The sequence below is a fragment of the Callospermophilus lateralis genome, chromosome 18 (genome assembly GCF_048772815.1).
Source record: "Callospermophilus lateralis isolate mCalLat2 chromosome 18, mCalLat2.hap1, whole genome shotgun sequence".
NCBI classification, from domain to species: domain Eukaryota; kingdom Metazoa; phylum Chordata; class Mammalia; order Rodentia; family Sciuridae; genus Callospermophilus; species Callospermophilus lateralis.
Genome location: NC_135322.1, coordinates 16,896,391 through 16,914,592, shown reverse-complemented (window position 1 = coordinate 16,914,592; position 18,202 = coordinate 16,896,391). Strand labels below are relative to the sequence as shown.

The following is an 18,202-nucleotide window of genomic DNA, read 5'->3' as shown; positions in this document are numbered from 1 at the left end:
TCTGTTTATTTTAATGTGTTATACTGTATAATGTCTCATTTTTCTAACATTTTGCAGCATACCACTTGAGATTAGGAAGATTTAAGAATTTATTAAATAAGGATACATGGATAGGTTGTATATAACTTTTCTTTTTCAGATAGATTAATTTTGGAGTGTCAGTTTTCCTGTCCTTTCAATTACTTTGGGAATCATGCATTAAAAGTTTTTGATCATTTTCATTTTTTAAAAGAAAACCATTCAACTTCTGAACTTACACATCTTCCGGTTTTAGATGCCAACATTTTAGTCTTAACCTGCAGACTGTTTTCATTCTTCCCACTTCATTGACAGACAAATCTTTTTGTTTCTTTTACATATGTGGGGAGAAGATGGGATGGGGTAAGAAACTTGGCCCACTCAGATCATGGACAGAATTCTGTTACCTAAATTGTCCTGAAATTTTTTTTTTTTTTAAGTTGCATCCTGCCTTAACAGTGTAACTTGATATAGAATGTTACCGATTTTTTTTTTTTTTCAGTGAATGTCAACAAAGAGCCATTTGAGATTGACTTTAACCTTGGAAAGTCAAATTCAGTTAATGTGACTGCATTAATGTGTATCTTATTAGTCTATTTTGGGGAATGATCATGAATTGCATAAGTAGGTAATTCTTGTCCTTTGTAATACAAAGTCTCATGCCCTTTTTCTCTGCTTTCCCTATATGTGTATTCCACATTTTAAGGTGTTCTCTCTTTTTACAGATTTAAGAAAGAAGCTATTTTATTAGAAACTTGTTTCTGGAATTTGGTAGCTAACCACTGATAATGGCATAGAGAATGATTTAGTCATGCAAAGCAATGATGATATGATGTCCTGTTTGGCACAAGAGTCTTTCCTGCCCAGGATTTTTTTTTTTTGGGGGGGGTACCAGGGATTAAATTCAGAAGTACTTGACCACTGAGCCACATCCCCAACCCTATTTGGTATCAGAGACAGGGTCTCACTGAGTTGCTTAGCACCTCGCTGAGGCTGGCTTTGAACTTGCAATTGTCCTATTTCAGCCTCTGGAGCCACTGGGATTATAGGGATGAGCCACCAGGACCCGCTTCTCCCCATGTTATTTTTGTTTAATGGTTCCTTAAACAGTCATCTAGTGGGCTTGTAGCTGTGCACTACTTAGAGTTTCTGATTCAGTTAATTTGGTGATGGGAACTAACAAATCCCCAAGGGATTCTAATGCTGTTGTATTAGGGACCACACTTTGAAAGGATCCAATGTAGTCATTTTATCTTTAGTACAGATGTAGTACACATCCAATCATACCCATTTTATATCTAGAAAAAAATTAACTGGGTGTAGTGGTACATGCGTTTAATCCCCATGTTTATCCAGTTCTGCTTGACTGGCTAAGGACAGTATGTGCTTGGTCACATATGGTTGGAATTCAAATGCATCCAAAATTGTGAGCCTGGCTGGGCGCATGGAATACTCCTGCATGGGTGGGGAAAGTCTGACCCTGAAGAGGAATGGAAGCCCGAGGTGGAGAATATCAAGGTCCAGGCCGCCAACAGCAATTTAGACCCGGTCTAAAAAAGGGCTCAGTGGTGTAGCTCAGTGGTAAAGCCCAGGGTTCCATCCTAGTATCCGCTCCCCCACCTAGTATTCGCTCCCCCACAAATTCACATTTACATAGTGCAATTGTTAACATTAAAGCAAGTCCTGTCTAGTTCAGTGTAATAGATAAGTGAGAAATCTTATTTTTTATTTTTTTTTAATGTGATGCTGAGGATCAAACCCAGTGCCTCACACATGGTATGCAAACACTCACTGACCCACAACCCCAGCCCCAAGAAATTATCTTGCTGGCAAATACTTGCCTGATCATTTCATACAAAATGTACATAATATCAAAACACAGTCCTGGTGGCCAGCTTCAGAGACCCTGTTTCCCCCAAAGAGGGGACGGGGTTGGAGATGTGGCTCAGTGGTTAAGCAACCCTGTATTAATATAAAAATAAAAAGGACTGGATGTAGTTCAAAGGCAGAGCACTGCTGAGCTTAATTCTCAGAACCTGGTGTGAGGGGGCAAGGCAGACATTAAGGAAAAGATGGGGAGGTAGCTATTGTAATAGGAAGAAGGTGATTGGGGTTGTCGCTTAGTGGTAAAGTGCTGGCCTAGCACGTGCTGGGCCCTTGGTTTGATCTTTAGCACCACATAGAAATGAATGAATGGATATTGTATCCAACTACAACAAAAAAATAAATATTAAATAAAATAGCCAGAAAAAAGCCACACGTCAAAAAATGCAAAATTGAATAATAGAAAAAAATTAGATTGGGGGCTGGGCTTGTGGCTCAGTGGTAGAGCGCTTGTCTAGCACGTGCGAGGCCCTGGGTTTGATCTTCAGCACCACACAAAAAATAAGTAAAATAAAGGTATGTGTCCAACTACAACTAAAAAATATTTTAAAAATTAGATTTTACTAATTTAGATGTAAATGGGCTCAACTTAAAATAGACTGTAAGGCAAATGTTTAAAATTAGAGGCTAAATTAATTTAGAGACGTAAAATTTCAGTTCACCAGTGAGGGAGATACAGAAGGGCTTGTGCAGCCAGGGCAAGATGGCAAGTAAGGAGGTCGGGGGCACGTCCAGAACAAAGGAACTTGGAGAGGATCTTCTGATGAGGTCAACTTCCTGTTTGATGAAAGTGCTCCTGGACACAAGCGGCAAACCAGACACACACTTCTGTACTTGCGCTACTAAGCAGGGGCTCTATTTTGGAAAAAAAAAACCAGACTCCTATACACGGGGCACCAATCAATAAAGAGTAGTATGTGGACTGAGGAGGAGCCAAATTCCAGAGACCATAGAAAGAAGAAGTCAAAACACCGAGTTCCCGGGCTGGGGATGTGGCTCAAGCGATAGCGCGCTCGCCTGGCATGCCTGGGGCCCAGGTTCGATCCTCAGCACCACATACAAAGATGTTGTGTCCACCAAAAAAATAAATATTAAAAAATTCTCTCTCTGCCTCTCTCCCTCTTAAAAAAAAAAAAAACCGAGTTCCCAGCTCTGGGGCCCCTTTTCTTCCAAGAAGTCTCTCATTTTTGCAACACACCTACTTCTTCCTTACTATCTCTATATCCTGTTCTTCAATTCTTTGCTGAACTTAGGCAACTAACCCAGCGTCCCTAGACAGTAACACCAGGAGCATATCATGATTTCAATGTTATCTGTTCCTGAATAATATATAGCCTGAGGATATTCATTAAGCAAAAAACTGTGAGAATCACAAGGAGAAGTTGACAAATTCAAACATATACGCCCTACCAGGAACAAAGTCAATTTAAGACTGACTTAGGGTCATTTCTTCTACTTTAGAATCTTCACTGCCTAAAAAAATGGGGATGGAATTCCTTAGGAAGGATAAAAGCTGGCCCACAGATTGTGTTATGACCTTGATCTGCCTCTTCTTACTCCGGAATCTGTTTTTTCACCCATCAGTTACGGATAACCATCCAGGGCTGGCCAACAGTTCCAGGGGAAGGGGTCTGGGTCATGCATTCTACAGTCAAGCTTGGCCACTCTTCTGCGTGGGTGGCCCGTCTTGAACTACATTTCCCAGAATCCTTCTTGTCTCAATGCTACTAAACGCCGGAAGTCCATGCTTCGGGTATCCCTGGTGTCGGTGACCTCAGGGTCCCTTAGGTACACCAGATGAGACTACCTCGGGTTGCTTGGTCTGGATCTACGACCCACCATGCCTCTGTCCGGGATTCCTCTGTCCCCAAGGCTGTTCTCAGCCCCAGTACCTTCGCCCCCGAGAACCTGGGCAGGCTGCGACCTCGCGGCTTCTGAAATACCCCATCCACGGTGGTAGTTCCCCACGTGTAGTTTGGGTCTGGAGGGGTCCGCTGAGACAGAACCCAACTGAACAGACCGGGAGAGGCAAGAAGGAACTGAGTACCGGACTGAGGCGGTAATCTCTCGGGCTTCAGGTGACAGAGCCAGCGCAGGGCGACAACTGTGTGCATGCTCGCCACTAGTTGTCTATGTTGCGTTGCGTGTGATTTTGCCTGGAGGATTACGTTTGGCCGTTTGCAACTATGTGCACGGGTTTATGTGACTGTGTCTCTTGCCTATGCTATTCACTCTGTATATGTGGAGAAGGTCGTCTGTATTGTCCAGGTTGTGAGTGTGATGATCCGACTGTGGGAATGTGATTGTGATTGCCTGTGCTGTCCATTTGCGTTGGTGGAAAGGGGGAGTGGAGATATAGCGATCTTCGTTTTTGTGCATCGGGAATTTACATTGACTATTATAGTGTGATAGTAGTGCTTTTGTGAAACTTTGAGACTCTTTTGAGTGTTGTGTGGATTGGGTAGGAATTTAGCTGTTAACCAGTTGTCGTGGAAAGGAGGGTGTTTTCATTTCAGTGTCCCTGGAATATAAAGTGGTGAATTTGTGGCTGTGTAGTGCTACTGTTGGGTGACCACGAGTGGTATTTACCAATTGTCCATCAATGGAGGACTTTTAACTGTGAAATGGGTGGGTGTTAGAGGATCCTGTGTGATGGTGTTTTCATGGATCTTGGAGTAAGACTGTGAGAACTTATGTGCATGTGATCATTGTCAATGTTGACTGTAGCAGTGTAACTGGTGAGGAATGGGTACAGATTGTGTGTTTCTGGAAATGATGTGTCCTCCAGTTTCCCCTTCTATAGGTCTGTTTTCACAATATTGCTTCCACACCCTCAGGGGAGGAGGTCCTCTACAGTTCTCTTGGAGTCTTCTCCAATACCCTGTTAGGAACTGACATGAATTGGGCATCATGGGAGTGATATGTACCTTGAAGCAAATTTGAATACTAGGGTTTCTAAGGAGTTTGTTATCCTCTGGTCTCTGTTGATCTCAGTACTGTCTCTTTATCATGCCAAAGAAATGATACTCATAGAAATGAGTATCAGTCAGGGATTTGAGTTGCAAGTAAACATTTCAGGTAGAGTCACCAAGCCTTATACCAGGTCTTAGTATGAAAATTACAAAGTTGGAAGTTGCCCCCAGTTTCCCTCCTGTAGTAGGAGGAGACCCCTTGCATTTTCTGAATTGCCCCATTTTGGGCCCTACTATAGGGCTCAAGATGGGGCAATTTGCTTCATTTTCCCTCTGCCTGTAACAAGTAGTCACAGGAGGAAAGAGACTAACTTTTTTTTTTTTTATTAGTTTGGGCCACAAGAAAGGACCCAGGTTTTGTGATTTTTAAAAATTATTTATTTTTAAGTTTTATTTTACATTTATGTGGTGCTGAGGATCGAACCCAGTGCCTCCTGCATGCTAGGCGAGCACTCTACCACTGAGCCACAACCCCAGCCCAGGTTTTGTGATTTCTTTCTTCTGTCCCTCTCAAAGGTGCCTGAGGATGTGTGGAAAGAAACTGTAATTTATAAACTGAGACGTGAGTGGCTGTTTGCTTTCTTTCCTGAATGCGCCTTCTTATTTTCAGAGCATGAGTGTCTTTGGTTTTCCTTTTCCTAAGCATTCTCAACAAACTCAAGAGATAGCCAGGCACAGTGGTGCATGCCTATAATCCAGCAATTCAGGAGGTGAGGCAGGAGGACCATAAGTTCAAATCTAGCCTTAGCAATTTAGCAAGGCCTTAAGCAACTTAGTGAGACCTGGTTTCAAAATTAAAAAAAAAAAATCCAAGAAATAGAGTTGCATGGCTGAGGTTGTGGCTCAGTGGTAGAGCGCTAGCCTAGCACTTGTGAGGTACTGGGTTCAATTCTCAGCACAGCATAAAAATAAATACAATAAAGGTATTGTGACCAACTACAACTAAAAAATCATTAAAAACAGAAATAGAGTTGCATTATATTCCATTTCCCAAATTAAATATTTGTAAGACCTCTTATCTGACATTTCATATAGATTCTGTCCAAAATAGAGATTTTGCAAAATATTTTTAAAGATTCAATCCATAGAAAGAACAATTAAAATAATGAATCAGTAGAGAGTGGAACTTACATTTATTGAGTGCTGTTTTATGTATACAGTATTAGTGATTCTATAAATTATACTTCCTGATATTTGTGTGTTCATAGAACAATCTTGATATGAAATGCTTCTAAATCCAAGGAGGATTTGTCTCCAGTCCATGAGTTATTCAAGAATAGGAAGGCATTTCCTGCTTCAGGCACACTGACTTTCTGGCTGGTCACCTCCTTGGTTTATAGCATGATCCTATTTTCTCTTTGTATCTCCTAAGAGTAAAGATGTTGTTCTGCATAATCACAGTACTGCAGTCACCCCTAAAATGATTACTAGTAATATCCTTATACTAGTAATATCAGTGACCAGATTTTCCTGATTGTACCAAAATATCTTATAGCTTTTTTTAAAAAAACAAAACAAAACAAAAACAGGATTCACGGGCTGGGGCTGAACGGTAGAGCGCTTGCCTAGCGGGTACAAGGCCCTGGGTTTGATCCTCAGCACCACTATAAATAAATTTAAATAAATAAATAAATAAAGCAAAGGTATTAAAAAGAAACAGGATTCACATAATCTTCCTATTTTGTATTTAGTGATTATATCTGAATCCCTTTGAATCTAGAAGTATCCCATCACCTTTTATTTCTTTCATGACATTGGGGTCTTGAAAAGTCTAAGTCAGCTTTCATATAGGATGTTCTACGTCCTAGATTTGTATAATTCTTTCCTCATGGTATCATTGAACTTATCCCTCTTTATCCTTGTATTCCCTGTAAATTGAAATTAGGTGTAGATACTGAATTATATTCACACTGAACATTTTTGACAAAAATGCTTTAGAAATAATTTTGTGTGTTATTTTGCATTATATCAGGAGACAGTGTTAGGTTATTCCACTCTTTTTTTGTGGGGGTGAATGGGTACCGGGGATTGAACTCAGGGGTACTCGACCACTAAGCCACATTCCCCGGTCCTATTTTGTATTTTACTTAGAGACAGAGTCTAACTGACTTACTTAGTGCCTTGCCTTTGCTGAGGATGGTTTTGAACTTGCGATCCTCCTGTCTCAGCCTCCCTAGCTGCTAGGATTACAGGCCTGTGCCACTGAGCCTCGAATTATTCCACTCTTAGTGATGCTAAGTTTGATCAATTCAAAGATGCATTAATGAGATGTCAGTTACACTGAAAACTGTAAATTGCAAGAAGAGGCATTGTAAAATCCTTAGAAACTGACTGTACCAGAAATTTTATTTTTTATTTTTTCTAGTATTGGGGATTGAACTCAGGGCCAATCAACCACAGAGCTACATCCTCAGTCCTTTTTATTTTTTAGACAGGGTCTCTTGCTAAATTGCCGCAAGCTAGCCTGGAACTTAAGGTCCTCCTGCCTCAGCCTCTTTAGTTGCTGGGATTATGATATACACCATTATGCCTCACAGATGATCTATTTTTGAGAAGAAATAGGTGCCACTGAAAATTTTGCTTTCAAAATTTTGGTACTATCTCCATGGTTGCAAGACATAAAACATTATAGGACTTGTGCTATGTTGTAATGCACTGCATTGGACATCGACATTAGTTCAGTTCTTTTTTTTTTTTTTTTTGGTACCAGGAGCACTTAATCACTGAACCACATCCCCACCCCTTTTTATTTTGAGACAGAGTCTCACTAAGTTGCTTAAGGCTTAAGTTACTGAGGCTGGCCTTGAACTTGCGATCCTTCTGCCTCAGCCTCCTGAGCTTTTGGAATTACAAGTGTGTGCCACCATGCCTGGCTTGGTTCAGTTCTTTAGCACTCTCTTAGTAATTAAAACCACTAACAAGATAATGTCACATAGCAAATATAATCACCTTTACAGAAAATTTCCTATTGATAATATTCATGAGAATTGAAATCTCAGCAAACACAACCATAGCATATACTACATAATTTGGGGGTTTTGAGGAATTTTAATAGTGGAAAAAGAGTTGCAAATGCATGCTAAAATCTACCACTTAAAACTGGAGATATTTAAAAGCACTGTAATGAGAAAATTTCATGGCATGTGAAAGTCAATAAATTACTGAGAATGATTTTTAAAAATATTTTATTAGTTGTTTTGTGGATACCATACCTTTATTTTGTTTTTTTTTTATGTGATGCTAAGGTTCAACCCAGTGTCTCACACGTGTTAGGCTAGCGTTCTACCACTGAGCCACATGCTAGCCCCACTGAGAATGATTTATTTTGAGGGGAGAGTAACAAGGATTGAACTCAGGGCACTCAACCACTGAGCCACACCCCCAGCCCTACTTTGTATTTTATTTAGAGACGGGGTCTCACTAAGTTGCTTAGTGCCTTACTTTTTGCTGAGGCTGGCTTTGAACTCTTGATCCTTCTCTCTCAGCCTCCCGAGCCACGGGATTACATACCACTGCACCTGGCTGAGAATGATTAAAAATATAATAATATATATATATATATATATATATATATATATATGTAAAAGCTAGAAAACTTAAAATATATAAAATATATTTTTGTTGGACCTTTATTTTATTATTTATATGTGGTACTGAGACTCAAACCCAGTGCCTCACACATGTTGGACAAGCACTCTTCTACTGACCTACAACCCCAGCCCACTGAATGATTTATTCAGATCATTTGTGTTCATTTAAAAGGTGAAATGAAAAACCAGAGTTTCAGATTTTCTTTTTGTTTGAAGTGAAGACATGGGTGTTTGAGCCAATTAAATGCAAAGCTGAGTCTGCTAGTGAATTTAAGTGTAAGGAAGATTGTAAATATTAGTCTGAAAATGTGGAATGGCTGATCTCTGGGGATCAAAACCAACTATAACCCAAAATGTGGTCTGAAATGGCAAAACATTTGTTTTTCCAACATCTTATCTCTAGCTCTTAGATTTAGATCTAAAATCATACAAAACTAATAGTCTCCTTCACATTTCTATTTTTTGTCAGAATCACAAACTTAACATGTCCAAAACAATTTTTTATATTTATTTTTTAGTTGTAGTTGGACACAATACTTTTATTTATTTATATGTGGTGCTGAGGATCGAACCCAGGGCCTCACATGTGCTAGGCGAGCACTCTTCCGTTGAGCTACAACCCCAGCACCCAAAACAATTCTTGATTTCACACCTCTTCCCAAATACTTCTGAATGACAAAACCACCTGGTAAGTAGCTCAAACCAAAACCCTGGGTGTGTGTGTGTGTGTGTGTGATCATTGATAGCTACTTTTTTTCTATCATCCTCTACATTAGCAAGTCTTCTTTTTACCCCCAAATGTATCTCAAACCTGTCCATTTGGCTTATCCTGTATCTCTGTTATGTTTCCAGTGTAAAGAACTGTCATTCCTATCTTTGATTACTACATAGCCCACCTATTTATTTGATTTCACTCATGCTCCACCCAATCTACTTTTCACAAATTGAAGTTTGTGGTTTAAGTCCCATCAGTATATTTCTATTATGCAGAAAAATAGATCCCCAATTTTTTGCCTCCGTGGCCTACGAACCTTATATGATTAGGGAAATGCCTAATCTGCATCCTAAATCCGAGCCAATTTCTCCCTCACCAATTAAGCTCTAGTCACACTAGGCTTCTGTTCATGACACAGTCCAAGATTTATCTTATTTCAAGTTCTTCAGTGTTACAATCCTTCTGCTTGGAATAGTCTTCCACCTTGCTGGTTTCTTACCCTCCAAACTTTAATGTTATTCTCATTCCCTTTCCCAACAATTATACCTCAAGTATCCCCACTGCCCAGTTGCTATTTATCATCTCTTTCTTTCATATTATTTATCACAATATGAAATCACTTCATTTTTTCCTCTTTAATTTTTTAACCCTTTGTCTCTGACTAGAATATAAACCTAGGCAACAGCCTATCAATTTACTGTTCATAAGCACCTTTATAGAGGAGCAAAGACAGCTGGGGGGCAGTGGCGCATGCCTGTAATCCTAGTGCCTCAGGAGGCTGAGGCAGGAGGATCCTGAGTTCAAAGCCAGCTTCAGCAAGGCATTAAGCAACTCAGTGAGACCCTGTCTCTAAATAAAATACAAAATAGGGGTAGGGATGTGGCTCAGTGGTTGAGTGCCCCTGAATTCAATCTCCAGTATCCCCCCTACCGCCCCCCCTCCCCCACACAAAAGGATCAAAGACAGGCAGTAAACTGTAAACTTCAGCTTCCAACTATTAGTATCAGCGTCTCTGTGCTTCAGGAGTTTTCCATAGCTGTGAAAGAACTGCCCTGCCTATGAAGGAGCAGCAGTGAAAAGGAATTAATATTCCCTGTGGGCTGGTATATAAATAACCTATGAGAAATGTAGGAATAATTCTGAGACACCCTTAGTCCAGAAAATCTAATCAGAATTATGGGGGGAAAACCTGCAAGGTAAGATTGAAGCTAAGATAAATGGGTTGGCATGTTACTCAGTGGTTTAATAGAAGACCTAGAAAGCAGTTTATTTATTTAAAACATTGCAGTAAAAACCTAAATTTTGGGCTGGAGTTGTGGCTCAGTAGTAGAGTGCTTGCCTAGGTTCGATTCTCAGACCACGTATAAATGAATAAATACAGGTCCAATGACAACTAAAAAAAGTTTAAAATAAAAGCCCCCTGGGGCTGGGATTGTGGCTCAGGGGTGGTGTGTTCACCTAGCATGTGCGAGGCCCTGGGTTTGATCCTCAGGACCATATAAAAATAAATAAAATAAAGGTATTGTGTCCAACTACAACTAAAAAATAAATATTAAAAAAAAAATAGGGCTGGGGATGTGGCTCAAGTGGTAGCGCACTCGCCTGGCATGCGTGCGGCCTGGGTTCGATCCTAGCACCACGTACAAACAAAGATGCTGTGTTCGCCAAGTACTAAAAAATAAATATTAAAAAAATTATCTCTCTCTCCCTTCACTCTTTCTTTAAAAAAAAAAAATAATAAAAGCCCCTAAATTTCTAAAGCCTTTACTATTGAAATTAAAATGAAGAAATCAAGAAAGTAATACCTCGAAGTTGGTCTCTCAGCCAGTGTGGTGGCATGTGCCTATAATCCTTGCAGTTTGGGAGGCTGAGGCAAGAGGATTGCAAGTTCAATGCCAGCCTCAGCAATTTAGTGAAGCCCTAAGCAACTCAGTGAAACCATGACTCCAAATAATTTTTTTTTTTTTTTTTTTTTTTTTAGAGAGAGAGAAATTTTTTTTAAATATTTATTTTTTAGTTTTTGGCGGATACAACATCTTTGTATGTGGTGCTGAGGATCGAACCCAGACTGCACGCATGCCAGGTGAGGGCGCTACCGCTTGAGCCACATCCCCAGCCCTAAATAAAATTTTTAAACAAAGGACTGGGGATGTGGCTCAGTAGTTAAGGGCCACTGGGTTCAATGCCTGGTACCCAAAAAAAAAAAAAAAAAAAAAGACAGAAAAGTAGGTCTCTTCTAATTGAATTCTCTCCATAAAGACCCTGCTTGTATCATTATAATGACAGGATAATTATGAATGTGTGAGTTCAACCAATCGGTTGGAAAACAATGCTGGAAATCATGAGAAAATAGATGATACATACTACAGCAGGACACACTAAAACAGCAAGTTAAAACTATTTTTATTATATTGCCATTTCATGTTTAAATAATTTTATAGTAAACAGAAGTTTTCAGATGTATTTTCTAATTAGGAAAAATAAAAACCTTAGTATCTGCTTGGAAACGGAGAGCACTGTTAGGTTATTTTAAAATATAATATAAATCCACTTTTTTTTTAAAGCTGTAACAAACTTTACAAACACTAAAAAATAGCAAGATAAGCACATGTATTACAACTTTTGGGAAGTACCTAATATTTTATGTTTCTTTGTAGTTTTGAAATAACATGTGGATATTTAGTTGTGGAGCCAAAAATCTCTTTCAATCATTATCTATTTTATTCCATTCTTCTTCCTCATCCACAAATGCAAGCACCCACCATGAATCTGTCAAATTTTTATATTTTTTAATACATATACATGTACTTCTAACCTAGTATACAATATTAATGTTGTTTTCATTCAAATTAAATACATCATTATATTATGTGCATCATCTGCCCCTTGATTTATTTTCATTCAACATCATGTTTTTGAGATCTTCCTCTATTAATATAGATATAATTTGTTGTAGCAAATTGTTCTAGCGTGTAAGAAGTTTCCTTTAGCATTTCCTTAATGATAGGCATTTCTGGCTTCAAGAAATCATACTGCAAAGAACATCTTGTTATATTTCTAGCTGTATATCAGAATTTTTCTAAGGCATGATGATAAAAAAGGAAACTATGTTGGATTTATTTTAAGGTAACTTCTTTATCCAAGACTTTTAAGTCATTTTCCTGAGGTTTTAGATTTTGCTTTCCAAATAAAAGTGTTTAATGTTTTGTTTGATCTTCTTTTTTGCTTTTTTGGTGATATGGGAATTGAACCCAAGGCCTTGCACATGCTAGGACAGCACTCTACCATTAAAGTACATCCCTGGCCCTCCCTTTTAAAAAAAATTCTATTTTTGAGACAGAGTTTCACTTGATCCTCCTGCCTCAGCTTCTTGAGTAGATGAGATTATAGGTACGCACCACTGTGCTCAGTCCATCTTTGATTTTTTTCAAATGTAGGTTATACTGCAAGAATTTCTATTTCTCTGTAGGGAGCATCAATTACTATATAAAACACTTGTTTAGTTTGGTCATAATTCTTTTTTTTTTAGAGAGAGAGAATTTTAATATTTATTTTTAGTTTTTGGCGGACACAACATCTTTGTATGTGGTGCTGAGGATCAAACCAGGGCAGCACGCATGCCAGGCGAGCGTGCTACCTCTTGAGCCACATCTCTAGCCCTGGTCATAATTCTTCATGATTAGATATCTAGTTTTTATATTCCATTCCACTAATCTAATGCCAATTAATGCATAATAGAGGTATTTTTTTAGTTGTCAATGGACTTTATTTATTTATATGTGGTTCTGAAAATTGAACCCAGTGCCTCACACATACTAGGCAAGCACTCTACCACTGCGCCAACCCCAGCCTACATAATAGAAGTTAAATAATCCTAGTTGTATATTCAGATATTTTTGAGACAGGAGTCTATATTGCCTAGTCTAGCATTAAAAAATCTTACATTTGTAGGATTTCTGTCCAGAATGAGCAATATGATGTACTGCTTCTGGTTGAAGCAGTACATATTAAATTTCTCCTGTCTTAACCTCCTCAGCTGCTGAGATTATAGATATGTATGACTGCACTTAGCCAGCTCTATATCCAATAATAATATTATCTGCTCAGCAATAAAAGAGAATAAAATCATGGTATTTGCAGGTAAATGGATGGTGTTGGAGAAGATAATGCTAAGTGAAGTTAGCCAATTCTCAGAAAACAAATGCCGAATGTTTTCTCTATGGAGGCTGACTCATAGTGGAGTAGGGAGGGGGAGCATGGGAGGAATAGATGAATTCTAGGTAGGGAAGAGGGTGGGAGGGAAAGGGAGGAGGCAGGGGATTAGCAAGGATGGTGGAATGTAATGGACATCATTATCCAAAGTACATGTATGAAGACACGAATTGGGGGTCAACCTACTTTATATACAAAGATATGAAAAATTGTGGTATATGTGTGTAATAAGAACTGTAATGCAAAAAACACCCAAAGTACATGTATGAAGACATGAATTGGTGTGAACATACTTTATATACAAAGATATGAAAAACTGTGCTCTATATGTGTAATAAGAATTGTAATGCATTCTGCTGTAGTGTAGTTAAAAAAATCAATAAAAATAATGTTATCTGAAAATATTTATTGTTTTCCAATCCATTTATCTCTTCATTTATGGCATTGGCTTTTCTTCTCATCTATGGCATAATCCTAATTCTCTAGGATTATGCTACTGTGTAATGGTGCATTTCTGATTTCAAGATTCTACACCATGATGTTTACTGAAAAATCCTGCTGAACACAGGTTTTTCATTATATTAATTTTCTCATAAGAATGTTCTGTTGTCTGGGGCTGGGGATGTGGCTCAAGCGGTAGCGCGCTCGCCTGGCATGCGTGCGGCCTGGGTTCGATCCTCAGCACCACATACAAACAAAGATGTTGTGTCCGCCGAAAACTAAGAAAAATAAACATTAAAATTCTCTCTCCCTCTCTCTCTCTTTAAAAAAAAAAAAAAAAAAGAATGTTCTGTTGTCTTAAGACTTCTGCTTAAAGGCTTTTGTACCTTCCTAATGTTTTGCCCAAGAATGAACTATCTAATGTTCAGGAGTTCTAAATTCCTTTTTTTTTTTTTTTAAATGTGTTTTCTGGTGTTTAAAGAAGCTTGACTTCTGAATAAATGTTTTCTCACAGTCATTACATTCAAATAGTTTCTAGTATGAATTTCATGATGGGTAAGAAGGTTTTCCTTTTGGCTGAATTATTTTCCACATTCCTTAACATTTTTAGGATCTCTGTCCAGAATGAGTAATAATGATGTACTGCTGCTGACTGAAGCAGAGCATATTTCAGCTGTACTCAAGGAATTTATATTACCTTGAATAAATATGAACTTTCTGATAACTAATATGGTATGACTCTTGGCTGAATGCTTTCCCACATTCTCTACACTAATAAGGCTTCTCACCTTTATGTGTTCTGTCATGTGAAGCGAGAGTTCAGAACTGAGAGAAAGTCCCACACTGATTACATCCATAGGGTTTCTCACCTGTATGGCTTCTCATATGCACAATAAGAGACGAACTTTGAGAGAAGGCTTTTCAACATTCCTTATATTCATAAGGCTTATCACTTGTATGGATTCTCACATGTACAATAAGTGAGGTGATTTGAGAGAAGAATTTTCCATATTTGTTACATTTAAAGGGCTTCTCTCCAGTATGAAAGGTATGATGTTCTATGAGGTACTGCTTCTGGGTAAAGGCTGTTCCACATTCATTACATTTAAAGGGCTTCTCTTCAATGTGAATTTTCTCATGTTTTGTGAGATTTGATTTGTTGATGAAGGTTTTCCCACATCATTTACATTTATGGCATTTTTCTCCCATATGTGTTTTCTGGCGTTTAAAGAAGCTTGACTTCTGAATAAATGTTTTCTCACAGTCATTACATTCAAATAGTTTCTTTCTAGTATGAATTTCATGAATGGTAAGAAGGTTTTCCTTTTGGCTGAATTATTTTCCACATTCCTTACATTTGTAGGATCTCTGTCCAGAATGAGTAATAATGATGTACTGCTGCTGGCTGAAGCAGAGCATATTTCAGCTTCTGGTTGAAAGCTTTTCCACATTTATTACACTCAAAGGGTTTTTGCCTTACATCGATTTTTTTTCATGGTTAATGCTATTTGATTTGTGACTAAAGGCTTTCCCACATTTCTTACATGCACAATATATCTTTCCAATATCAATTTTCTGGGAAGTTTGACACCTGAATGAAAGCTTTTTCACAATCAAAAGGTTTAAATTTATTCAAGTTCCATGAAGTTTTGCTTTTGGTAAAAGAATTTTCCAAATCTGTTACATTCATTGGATTTCTCCACAGGTAGAATTTGCTTATGCTCAATTAGTTTGAATAACTGGATGAAGGTTTTTTCAATATTCTTTAGATGTACAGGGTTCCTCTGCTGTAAAACAGGTATGCGACAACTGACAAAGTTCATAGGCTTTCTCTCCACTGTGCATTCTCAGGTATTTGATGAGATTTAATTCTGAATTCCTTTTTATATGAATTTCATTTAACAGGGCTATTATAAATAGGATGAGCTGTAAATCTACTTATATTCATAGCACAGATTCCTTCATAATACATTAATTCTGTAATATTTCTCTTTCCAAGTAAGTCACATTGATACAAGACTTGTCTTATAAAAACAGTATGTGAATTTTAGAGTACATCTTTCCAATTTACTCATATTCACTACCTTTTTCTTTGGTCAGTATTTTCTTGGAGATAGATCCATCTTGACCTATAAGTCTTTCAGTTGCCTCTCTCTCTGCTTTTTAACTTCCAAAATTTCTTCTAAAACAGGGTACAAAGAATAATCATTAAAAAGTTAATATGTGAAATTTGTTTAATCAGTTTAGCATATAGTAAATATGTGAAAAATTATTACTATAATCATCATCTATTACATTTTTCCACTATTATATTATTAATAAAGTTTCATTGGCAGGGTAGAATCTTTAGCTTCAGTTCAAACAAATCTACCAAAATGAAAGAAGTCCCAAGTGCTAACACTACTCTCTCCTAATTTTGAGAAGGAAATTTACAGAGGAACTTTGCACAGAATAATAACATTTGACTAGTATGTATACCTTTGAGTGCTATAAAAAAAGATTTAATTTATTCTAATTACTTTATTCTTTCATGGTATTGGGGATTAAACCAAGGGCCTCACACATGGTAGGTAGCAGTCTACCACTGAGCTGCATTCCCATTTTTTTACTATTTATTTTTCAGTTTTCGGTGGACACAACATCTTTATTTTATTTTATGTGGTGCTGAGGATCGAACCCAGCAACCTGCGCATGCCAGGCGATAGTGTTACTGCCACATCCCCAGCCCCCCATCCCATTTTTTAAAAAAAATTTATTTTGAGTCCGGCTGATAAGCTGGCTCACATGGTTCACTATAAAAGCCCTATCTATATATGTATCTCAACATAATATCTACATGTCATATGTTTTTATATAGAGAGAGCTATCATATATATAGATAGATTATAATCACATTTTTAGTACATAACTAATAAACATACTGCTACTAATCAACAGATATTTAGGGGAAACTATAATGTGAAAGGCAGATGAAAACCTCTAAAGAAATGGAAATAATGTTAGGAACACACATTAAACCAAAACAAAACACTCAACAATAGCACATAAGTATTATAGCAAGGAAGCAGCAGATATGATAAGAACTGCTACTGGAAATGAAAAATAAGATACATATTTAAGAAAAAGATTTTTTGGAGACAGGGTCTAGCTATGTTGTCCAGGTTGGTTTTGAATTCCTGGGCTCAAGCCATCCTCCTACCTCAGCCTCCTAAATAGCGGGGACTACAGGGACATGCTTGTAACTGGCTTACTTTAAAGTTAAGGCCTGTCTTGGTGTGCATGCCTATAATACAAGCTTCTTGGGAGGCTAAGGCAGGTGGATCACAAATTAGAGAACAGCCAGGGCAATTTAGTAAAACCCTAGCTTAAAAAAAAAAAAAAAAAGATAAAAAATGAGGAAACTAGCAGAGAAAATGAGGAATGTTAACATCCAGCTGAAAGGAGTTCCAGAAAAAAAGGGGAGAAAAGTGAATGGGAGAAAAATTCAGTGAACAATATGAGATTTCAAGAGAAATACAATTCATGGTTCTTCAAAATAAAGGGATCCAATGAGCACCCTGTACAAAAAGGATTAAAAAGACCCACACCAAAACATACCTCTATTAAATTTTAGAAAAATAGATCTGAAGTGATGATCCTACATGCTTCCAGGGAGAAAGAACAACAAAATATCCATCAAATTGTCATGGCAAGCTTGAAGACAATAATACAGAATTCTCTGAAAATTCTATTGGAAAACTCTATCTAACCTAAAATTCCAAAACTAGATAAACAATCATCCAAAGAGTTAGAATAGACATTTCAGACTTGTAAAGGTTCCCAAATTTTACCTCAAATTAACCTATCTTTTGCGATTGTTTTTTGTGATGTTAGGGGTTGAACCCAGGGCCTGATGCAAGTTAGGCAAGTGCTCTACCATTGAGTCAATTTCCCACTCCCTAAATTAACATATCTTAAGGTGCTACAGGAGGATCCCCCCCACTCCCCCCAAAAAACTAAACAAAGGGGGGAAAAAGCTACAGAAACCAATGATCCAAGATAAGAAATAGTTAAAGGAAATTCCCAAGATGATCAGGTGCCAGTTATGTATTTATCATCTTTCAGTCCCTCTAGAACTTTATGTTAGAATTCTGTAATGCTAGGACTGGGAGTCTACAAACATCATTTCTCAGGCTCTTTATTTATTTACTGATGAACTTAACATACTCATTTATTAACTCCATAGTGGAGAAGACTCACAGAAGCCTTACTTTAAGAAATATTAACATCACTAGTAATGGAACACATTGATATGTGTCTCCTGAGAGGAAAAAGAACATCACTTATGTGATGTTTCTCATTAAATGTATAAACCCAAGTTGAAGAATGTT

General features: G+C 37.8%; 1 pseudogene across 1 annotated transcript; it reads right to left on the bottom strand.

Moving 5' to 3' along the window:
• Nucleotides 1-14,159: 14,159 nt before the first annotated feature.
• Nucleotides 14,160-17,625, bottom strand: LOC143383315 (uncharacterized; annotated as a pseudogene). Its single transcript, XR_013089123.2, has 2 exons — nt 17,430-17,625; nt 14,160-16,014 (listed from the first exon to the last, which is right to left on the bottom strand). The product of XR_013089123.2 is annotated as an uncharacterized LOC143383315 (transcript).
• Nucleotides 17,626-18,202: the final 577 nt, after the last annotated feature.